The 10,451-nt window shown below is 37.3% G+C and overlaps 1 pseudogene; it reads left to right on the top strand.

The window, feature by feature from the left end:
- The first annotated feature begins 8,053 nt into the window (after positions 1-8,053).
- On the top strand, positions 8,054-9,829 carry LOC136126924 (tigger transposable element-derived protein 1-like; annotated as a pseudogene).
- Positions 9,830-10,451: the final 622 nt, after the last annotated feature.

Raw genomic sequence — 10,451 nt, 5'->3', positions numbered from 1 at the left:
AGATCCTATCAGTTAAATAACAAGCAGAAGTTTTTGAGAGCCCACCAAGTCCTAATTCCAGATATTCAAATTACTGTGGGGTAAGGATTATTTTCCCCACTTTACAGATATGGGAGAAGAAGCTCACACATTCACTTATTCACTTGGCAGACATTTAATCTTGACCATGTGCCAAGAACAGTGCTAGGTACTAGCTAAGAGAGGTAAACCCAGTAGACAGGACACCTTTCTTTACAGAGCTTATAATACAATAAAGACAGACAAAAAAGTAAACAGACTTATGATTTTTATTTGAGAAAGGTGTTATAAAAGTAATAGCTTCCTTTACAGAGGAAAAGTGGGCCCTTGGGTGGAAAACTATGTGTGAGGGTCTAGAAAAGGTAATCAGGAAAGGGCAGATTTTAACTTGAAGTCTGAAGCATGCAAAGGACTTTTCCTTACCAAGAGCTGGTGGCAGGGTCATCTAAGCCCAAGGGACAGTAAAGACAAAAGTTTTGACACAGAAGAGATTTCAGTGTTTTAAAAAATTGAATATGTCCAGGGTGGTTAGGTCAGTTTGAACAAAGAGAAAATGATGGGAAAATATGATATTTTAGAACATGGAAGAGAAGATAAATGAGAAACTAGTCAAGAAATTTGGTAAGTTGAGGAAGAATGGCGTAGAGACATGGGAAGGGGCTGATATTGTCTCAAAGCTAGATGAGAAGGAGCCAGAATTTGAAGCCAAGTCTTCCTGCACTCAAACCCATATGCTTGACCATCTCACTCCTACACCTCTAATACTGACTCACACCTGGATAAAGGTGATTAGCCCAGCTTCGTGATTATATGGTGGTCAAACACCATGGAGTTTAACCAGGAGAACCTGAAGTCCAGAAAAGTAATGTTCCAGAGTCACAAGGCTAGTCCAGGTCTTAGGAAATGGAGTGAGGAAGAAAGGGAGGGGTGTGGGGAGGGGGAGAGAGAAAGAGAGAGACAGAGAGAGAGAAGGGAGAAAAGAGAGGAGACAACAGAGAATGATCAAATCACAGGATCTTAGAGCTAAAATATACATTTGACTTCAATTTGACCAAAACCATCCCATCTCTGAATCTGAGAGTTTCAGTGCTTGGCCAAGATTGCACAAGTAATTTGAACATGACCAGACTAGAATCCAGTTGTCCTTATACTTGGGGATAGATGTGAGCATGTGACAAACAACAAAATATAGCAGATTGTGAAGATGCATAACGGGTTTTGTAATGATCCCTGTTAAAATGTGACTGTGGGGAAGGTGGGAATCCAGAAAATGACTATGCTTGGAATTAAGGTGGGTATAGCTTTAACTATCTCCACTGTGAAATGATTTGCAGGCAATTTGCAAGTGCTTGAAGCACAAAATAAACAAATTCCTTCTGATGCAGGTGATATGTTGTTCCATATGGTAGATTTTCATTGTTTTTAATGACATAACAGTAAAATATTAGACTTACACACTGTTGAAAAGTTAAGTAGTATCTCATTTATGCTTCGTGACAACCGCTAATACAAAGGTGATTGATTGAATACATTTTATAGATCGATAAACCGGGCTTCAGGGAGTTTTCCAAATCTATGTAGTTAATGAGTAGTAGAGCTGGGGATAGTTAATTTTGGTCAACTTTCCAAGTCAAATGTAAGTTTTCACTGTACCAGAGATATGGTACTAGATTCTAAACACCTGATGTTGTTGATTTCACCCAATCTTACAAGGAAAAGATATTTTATAATTATTTTTGGGGCATAACTTGTAGCTCGTAAGTCATACTATGAGGGAAATAAAAATAAGGTCATAGTAAGTCACAAATAGCATTTTCTGAATTCTCATTCATTTCATGGAATTTTCAGGTCCTTATGTTTCTTTTAAATGTTGATGATAGCCAGTAGAACAAGATTTCATGTGTGTTCTAGAACAAATTCATTTATCACTACTTTATACCTCACCAAAATTATCTTCTTTTATTGTTCATGATAGAAAAGTAAATAAATAAACAAGTCTTACATGGTTAAATACTATGGTGTGGAAATTACTGCTAAAGGTCAGGGTTGAGAGGTCTGGTGTTTATACGAGAGCCTCTGGCCTAAAGATCTCTGCCATTCTCTTCCTCCTCAGACAAAGTTATTGGCACCAATCCTGCCAGGCTCTTATAGTTCAAAAATCCCATAAGGATTCTAGTGAAACAATTCTGTCATTTTCACTATTTTATTTCAGGTTTCAGATGTCAATTCTTGGGACTTAGCTGGGAGGTCCATCTGAGTGGCAGATATTGTACTGTATTTTTGGTCATCCTCCCCTCAGTCCTGTTAATTGATACAAGGGTGAAGCTACCCTGTCTCTTCCAAATGAGCCTGACACATCAGAATGGATTCCCATGAAACTCCCCATAAGTTTGAGTAAAGCATGGCTAGAATAATAACTTATATTCACAATCATTTACAGAGAACCTATTAGTAGCAAGTTATGGTTTTATGCTTTGTAGTGACCATGACAAAGAAGGCAGGAATAGTCTCAAATATTATAAATCTAGAGTCTAATGAGAGAAACATTAAGCAGCTTATCACATAAACAACTGAACTTGAGTTATACTCACAACAGTAAAATTACATAATATATAATTAAAATTGGGATAAGTGCTTTGAAACAGCTGATAGGGGAGTTAACCTCATCTTGTAGAGCAAGGGGTAAAGTGGGAGATGGTCAAGGTCAGGTGGAGTTTATCTAAGCAGGGAAACAGTTAAATTAGAATGGCCCAAGACCATTAAAATGAGGCTAGCAAACAAGGAGAGCATTTAAAAATACAGAAGTATTGCTTATGTTACATTAAGTAAATAAATAGATACATTAAATTATATCTATGGTATAGTATCAGTTAAATAAAAATGCTCAGTGAAAGATTAAAATAGATAAAACGAAGATATAACTTGTTTATTTCTGAAGGCTGGTATGGTTATATATTAAATTAGCTTTATATTTAAATGTACAAAATTTACAGCAGAAAAATCCTTAGAAGCAGGGGAATGAACTGGACTCCCTTGGGGAGAAGAGATGGTAGTTTTCAACTATGTGTTTTGCTTCATTATCTATACCATTTCATGTAGAAAAACAAATTTAACAAGCAAGCAATCATCTTAGATGAAAATCTACTTTAAGAAAATCCCAACACAATATTATGACTATTGACGATTTTATATGTGTGCACATAACTATCATCCATATTTAAACATAATACCCTATGGGCACTATAAGCGTACTGAAATTCAGCTTGAGTAGATTCATTCATGAGGTCATCACTACATACAAACTCAGGGTCGATAATGAAGAATACATGAAAGTCATCTTATCTCTATGACTAAAATTTTAATTCTCAGAAATAAAGGCAGAAGTCAATTAGGCAGTGATCAATGGTGGCATTTAGAAGTAATTTCACATATGCCAGCAACTGCTCAATGTTTTTTCCTACACTTTAATTCATTTACTTTTCACAAACCCCTGAGAGTTAGGTTTTATTAACTAATTTACTGAATAAGATCAAACTGAGGTATAGAAAAGTAAATAATTACTTCAATTTTATAAATAAGTGGCATTGGGGCTGTGTTAGGCCTCTAGAAGCCCTAAGCATTAAAATTAGTGTTCTGTTCCTTCATATATATATTTTCTTAAATAAAAATAATATGAAACTATACTATATATGTAAGAAAATCAACTAATATTCTGACTTTTCCCATAACCAATTTCTTTCTGGAATAACAGACATAATTTCCTAAAAGAATAATAATGTTGCTGGTGCCCAAGCGTGTCCTTAGCATGCCTGTCTATTAGGTAATACAGTACCTAATGGCAAAGCTAGACTGCAACAAGGGCCATGCTTTTTCAATACATGATTCTTTAATATTGAGTGTGACTTGGAGTTTGTAGTAATGATGTCACAGGGTGTGAAGGGGGCATTCATGAAAACCAAATGTTCGAAAAACTAAGAGTGGCTGCTTACCATAAGAGATATTCTTTATGTTGGATAAGTAGAGGCATTTGCTCCTTTTGAACATGTATGGAGGACTTCCAATGTGCAAGATATTGTGATAGACTCCAGGGACACAGAAATGAGTGAGATGTGGAATTCACATAAGATTGAAAAAGGATTGCAGGTAAAGAGACAATGACAAGGCAATGCTATGCACTATGAAAAAATAAGGAGACATAATGGTACCTAATCCAGGTAAACGTGGTATTCAAAGAATACTTCCAAGAAGTGATGATGCTTGAGCAAGGCTTAAAGGAAAAAGTGGAGCCTAAGGAGGAACATATACCATAGGTTCAGAGGCAGGAGACCATGGCCTTGGGAGAAAATATGGGCAACTTCCTATGGTAGAAACATGGCTGCTCATGGGAAAGTCATTGGATATAAACCTGAAAGACAACACAACCCAGACCAGAGACAGACTGTTACAATGACATGTCATTGAGGGCATTTTAAATGAAAGGGTCGCATGATCTAATTTATACTATAGAAATTTGAATCCACCGCCAGCTTAGCTCAGATTCTAAAAGTTCTCAGAAGACTTCATAGCAATTGTGTTTTTCTCACAGTGTGACATTATTCTTGTATCTTCTTCCCACGATGTTTAGACTTGAAACATCTTAGAAATAAATAGGTACATAGTCTTTCTGAGTGAGTCCTAGAGCGCTGTTCAGAGGAAGTGTGTGGGTGTATAATGAGACCAAGTTGCCAATAAAGATGCGCATATTCTGTAGTCAAGTAGCTGTGTGGGCAGGCTACAGACATAAAGCAGATGTCCTCGAGCTCTGGTGCACACAAGGGCTGAGGAGTCCAGCTGAGATCCCATCCTTTGTAAGGAAGGTGACGGTTTTGTAATAAACCTGTGTGGAACTAAATAAATCAATCAATGCTACTTGCTCTGATCTACCATCCAATGTACTTTAAATTAACTAGAAAAGAAAGAAAGAGACAAAAAGGAAACAGTGAAAAGACATTAAGGAACATCTTACCTAAACTGTGTTTTATGGAAAAGTTATAATATTCAGTAAGGATATCAAGTTCTATCACAGTGTTCCACATTTTCCTTTGATCAAACATACTTTATATTTGTTAGATCATCTACTTAACAGTTAGGACAACCCAAACTCTGGATGGAAGAAGTGAAAGTATGTTTAAGTAACCTAGGATTATGACAAAATAGACTTAATTTTCTCAAAACCTGTGACACACTTTTGGTTAATTATCAAACTTAATTTAAAAATGCAATGAGGGGCTTCCCTGGTGGCGCAGTGGTTGAGAGTCCGCCTGCCGATGCAGGGGACACGGGTTCGTGCCCCGGTCTGGGAGGATCCCACATGCCGCGGAGCGGCTGGGCCCGTGGGCCATGGCCGCTGAGCCTGCGCGTCCGGAGCCTGTCCTCCGCAACGGGAGAGGCCACAACAGTGAGAGGCCCGCGTAACGCATAAAAAAAAAAAAAAAAAAAAAAAAAAAAAAAAAAAATGCAATGATATTTTCTAAATCATAAAGCAAAACACTCATTAGCATTTTAGTGTTTTTATCCGTCTTAAGGTGATACCATTATCTCTGTGGGATAAAGTTGAACAATAAACTAGCTTAATCTGCATTCTTTCCTTTGACTAATGTTAGGAGGACCCAAGATAACAAGAGACAGATGCCCTTCTGCATTGAGGAGCTATCCTCGCTCTAAACTAGAAAAAAGGAAAAAAAAAAAAGTATTATTCACACCCTTTTTTACAGATGAGAAAACTGAGATTCTAAGAGATTAAATAATTGTCCATAGCTTATGGCCAGATCAATTGGGAAACATCCATGCATTGGTCTAACTGCCTGCAAAAGTTGCATACTTTCCATTATCCAGCTCAGCTTGTGCAAATGTTTCAAGAAGAGTTCTCCCTGACTTGACCAAATCCTGGATGCTTTGTTTTTCTCTTTCTATCTAGGAAAATGTATAACTATTTGTCTCCTCCCCATATAGATTTACATATTTAAGCAGAATCCCTGCATCTTTTTTGAGTCACTTATAGTTTGTTTTTCCTTTTTGTGCCAGAGCAAGGGCTAGTTTACTGAAAGATAAATAGGAAAACACTTGTCCTTGCATAGTTCTGCTTAAAATCATCTTATCTTTTGGCATGACACACTAATCATTTTTCAGTCCTCTGACTGATATTCACGTAGTATCTTGCTTGACTGAAGGTAGTAAGGCCCAGATAGAAAAAACATCTTTGAAAAAAACAACAGAAAATTAATTCCTAATCTGATTGTCCTTCTGCCAAGTAAAGCCCACCTGTGGACAATGATTTTGTACATTAACCAGACATCAGGGCTGTTGGAGAAAAATACGTTGAAAACTGAATATTCTTAGTTAAACTTATCAGTTTCAGCAGCTCATGACAATGGCTTTAACAATAAGAGAGGAGCTCTGGTGAGGACAACAGATGATAAAAATCAATCTGAAAAGATGTTCAACATCACTAATTATTAGAGAAATGCAAATCAAAACTACAATCACCTCACACCGGTCAGAATGGCCATCATCAAAAAATCTGCAAAACATAAATGCTGTAGAGGGTGTGGACAAAAGGGAACCCTCTTACATTGCTGGTGGGAATGTAAATTGATACAGCCACTATGGAGAACAGTATGGAGGTTCCTTAAAAAACTAAAAATGGAACTACCATATGACCCAGCAATCCCACTACTGGGCATATAACTAGAGAAAACCATAATTCAAAAAGGTACATGCCCCTCAATGTCCATTGCAGCACTATTTACAATAGACAGGTCATGGAAGCAACTTAAATGTCCATCAACAAAGGAATGAATAAAGAAGATGTGGTACCTATATACAATGGAATATTGCTCAGCCATAAAAAGAAAGGAAATTGAGTTATTTGCAGAGATGTGGATGGACCTAGAGACTGTCATACATAGTGAAGTAAGTCAGAAAGAGAAAAACAAATGTCATATATTAACGCATATATGTGGAATCTAGAAAAATGGTATAGATGAACTTATCTGCAAAGCAGAAACAGAGACACAGACAGAGAACAAATGTATGGATACCAAGGAGGGAAGGGGAGTGAGATGGATTGGGAGATTGGGATTGACATATATACACTACTATGTATATATAAAATAGATAACTAATGAAAACCACTGTAGAGCACAGGGAACCCTACTCAGTGCTCTGTGGTGACCTAAATGGGAAGGAAATCCAAGGAAGAGGGGATATATGTACACATGTGGCTGATTCACTTTGCTGTACAGCAGAAACTAACACACCATTGTAAAGCAACTATACTCCAATCAAAAATTTTAAAAAATCAATCCGGAGGCATATCATTGGAATGTATTATTAAGCAACTAAAGTGAAAAGAAAATTACCTAAGAAAACATTTGTAACAATTAGCAATTAAAGAGTTGGTAAAGGCTTATTTAATCATAATATTTAAAAGTGAAGAAATGCATATTCTGTTCAAATGTAATTACAAACAAGTAAATAACTAATTGTAATTTATTTGAATGTGCATTTCCTATCTCAGTAATGTTCCACAGACTATCCTATCAGAAACATTGCTCTAATGGAAGAGAACACTGGACTAGGTACAGACATACCTTGTTTTATGGCGTTTAACTTTATTTTGCTTCACAGATATTGCGTTTCTTGCAAATTGGAGGTTTGTGGCAACTCTGCAGTGACAAAACCTATTGGTGCCATTTTTTTCCAACAGCATTTGCTCACTTGAGTCTCTGTGTCACATTTTGGTAATCCTCTCAATATCTCAAACTTTTCCACTGTTCTTATATTTGTTATGGTGATCTGTGATCAGTGATCTCTGATGTTACGTTTGTAATTGTTTTTGGTAACCAGGAAGCACACCCATATAAAATGGCGAACCTAATCAATAATTATTGTGTGTATTCCAATTGCTCATCCCCTCATCTCTTTACCTCTCCTTGGGTCTCCCTATTCCCTGAGACATAACAATATTGAAATTAGCCCACTTAATAATACTACAATGGCCTCTAAGTGTTGAAGTAAAAGGAAGGGTCGCATGTCTCTCACTTTAAATCAAAAGCTAAAAATGATTAAGCTTAGGGAAGAAGGCATGTCCAAAGCTGAGATAGGCTGATAGCTAGGCATCTTGTGCCAAGCAATTAGCCAAGTTGTTAATGCAGAGGAAAAGTTCTCAAAGGAAATGAAAAGTGCTACTCCAGTGAACACATAGATGATAAGAAAGCAAAACATCCGTATTGCTGACAAGGAGAAAGTTTTAGAGGTCTGGATAGAAGATTAAACAAGCCACAACATTCCCTTAAGCCAAAGTCTAATCCAGAGCAAGGTCCTAACTCTCTTCAATTCTGTGAAGGCTGAGAGAGGTGAGGAAGCTGAAGAAGAAAAGTTTGAAGCTAGCAGAGGTTGGTTCATGAAATTTAATGAAAGAAGCTGTCTCTATACATAATATCGAAGTGCAAGGTGAAGCAACAAGTACTGATGTAGAAGCTGCAGCAAGTTATCCAGAAGATCTAGCTAAGATAATTAATGAAGGTGGCTCCACTAAACAACAGATTTGCAATGTAGACAAAACCACCTTATATTGAAAGAAGAGGACTCTCATAGCTAGAGAGGAGAAGTCAATGCCTGGCTTCAAAGTCTCAAAGGACAGACTGACTCTCTTGTTAGGGGGTAATGCAGGTGGTGACTTTATGTTGAAGCCAGTGCTCATTTACCATTCTGAAAATCCTAGGGCCCTTAAGAATTACGCTAAATCTACTCTGCCTGTATGCTATAAATGGAAAAACAAAGCCTGGATGGCAGCACGTATGTCTACAACATGATTAACTGAATATTTTAAGCCCACTATTGAGACTTACTGCTCAAAAAGTGAAGATTCCTTTCAAAATAGTACTGTTTATTTACAATATACCTGGCCATCCAAGTGCTCCAATGGAAATGTACAATGAGATTAATGTTGTTTTCATGTCTGCTAACACAACATCCATTCTGCAGCCCATGGATCAAGGAGTAATTTCAACTTTCAAGCCTTATTATTTAAGAAATACATTTTGCAAGGCTACAGCTACAAAACCACAGTGATCCTTCTAATGGAACTGGGGAAAGTAAGTTTAAAACCTTCTGGAAAGGCTTCACCATTCTCGATACCATGAAGAATGTTAGTGATTCAAGGGAAGAGGTTAAAACATCAACATCAATAGAAGTTTGGAAGAAGTTGATTCCAGCCCTCATGGATGACTTTGAGGGGTTCAAGACTTCAGTGGAGGAAGTAACTGCAGATGTGGCAGACATAGCAAGAGAACTAGAATTAGAAGTGGAGCCTGAAGTTATGACTGAGTTGCTGCAATCTCGCGATAAAACTTGAAAGGATAAGGAGTTGCCAAGAGATGAGCAAAGAAAGTGGTTTCTTGAGATGGAATCGACTCCTGGTGAAGATGATGTGAAGACTGTTGAAACAACAACAAAGGATTTAGAACATTACAGAAACTTAGCTGACAAAGCAGTGACAGGGTTTGAGAGGATTGATGCCAATTTTGAAAGAGGTTCTACTGTGGGTAAAATGCTATCAAAGGGAATTGCATGCTACAGAGAAATCATTTGCAAACGGGAGAGTCAATCAATGTGGCAAACTTCATTGTTGTCTTATTTTAAGAAATTGTCACAGTCACCCTGACCTTCAGCAACCACCACCCTGAACGGTCAACAGCCATCAACATCCAGGCAACACCCTCCACCAGCAAAAATATTAGGATGCTCTAAAGCCACAAATGATGGTTAATATTTTTAGCAATAAAGTGTTTTTAATTAAGATATTTACTTTTTTTTAGACAAAATGCCATTGCACACTTAATAGACTACAGTATACATAAACATAACTTTTATATGCATCGGGAAACCAAAAAATCCATGTGAATCACGTTATTGCCATATTCCCTTTATTGTGGTGGTCTGGAAATAAACCCACGATATCTTTGAGGTATGCCTGTATTGTACCATAACAATATTTTGGGCTTCACTTGGTACTAACCTGCTGTGTAAATGTGTACTGCCACTACCTGGCCCGAGTAAGGGAGTTGACCTAGAGGAATGGTTCTTAAAGTGTGGCTCCAGACCACTATCATTATCCTCATTTGAGAACTTGTTAAAAGTGCAAATTACTGGACCCCACTTAAACCCACTGAATTAGGAAATTTGGGAGCAGGACTGGGCAATCTATACTTGAACAAGACCACTATGTGTATGTGATGCACACTAAAACTTGAGAACCATTGAACTAGATTCTCTGTAAAGTGTCCTTAACATGAATATTCTCTGGTTACACAAGTTATTTTCTAAAATAGCTTAATTCCTGGACCTCTAGCTTCAGGTACCTATGTAGCTCCAAAGACTTCAACCAGAAC

This window comes from Phocoena phocoena, chromosome 8, assembly GCF_963924675.1.
Source record: "Phocoena phocoena chromosome 8, mPhoPho1.1, whole genome shotgun sequence".
Classification (NCBI taxonomy): Eukaryota; Metazoa; Chordata; class Mammalia; order Artiodactyla; family Phocoenidae; genus Phocoena; species Phocoena phocoena.
Note: the sequence above shows the minus strand (reverse complement) of the source record. Positions and strands in the feature narration are given on the sequence as shown.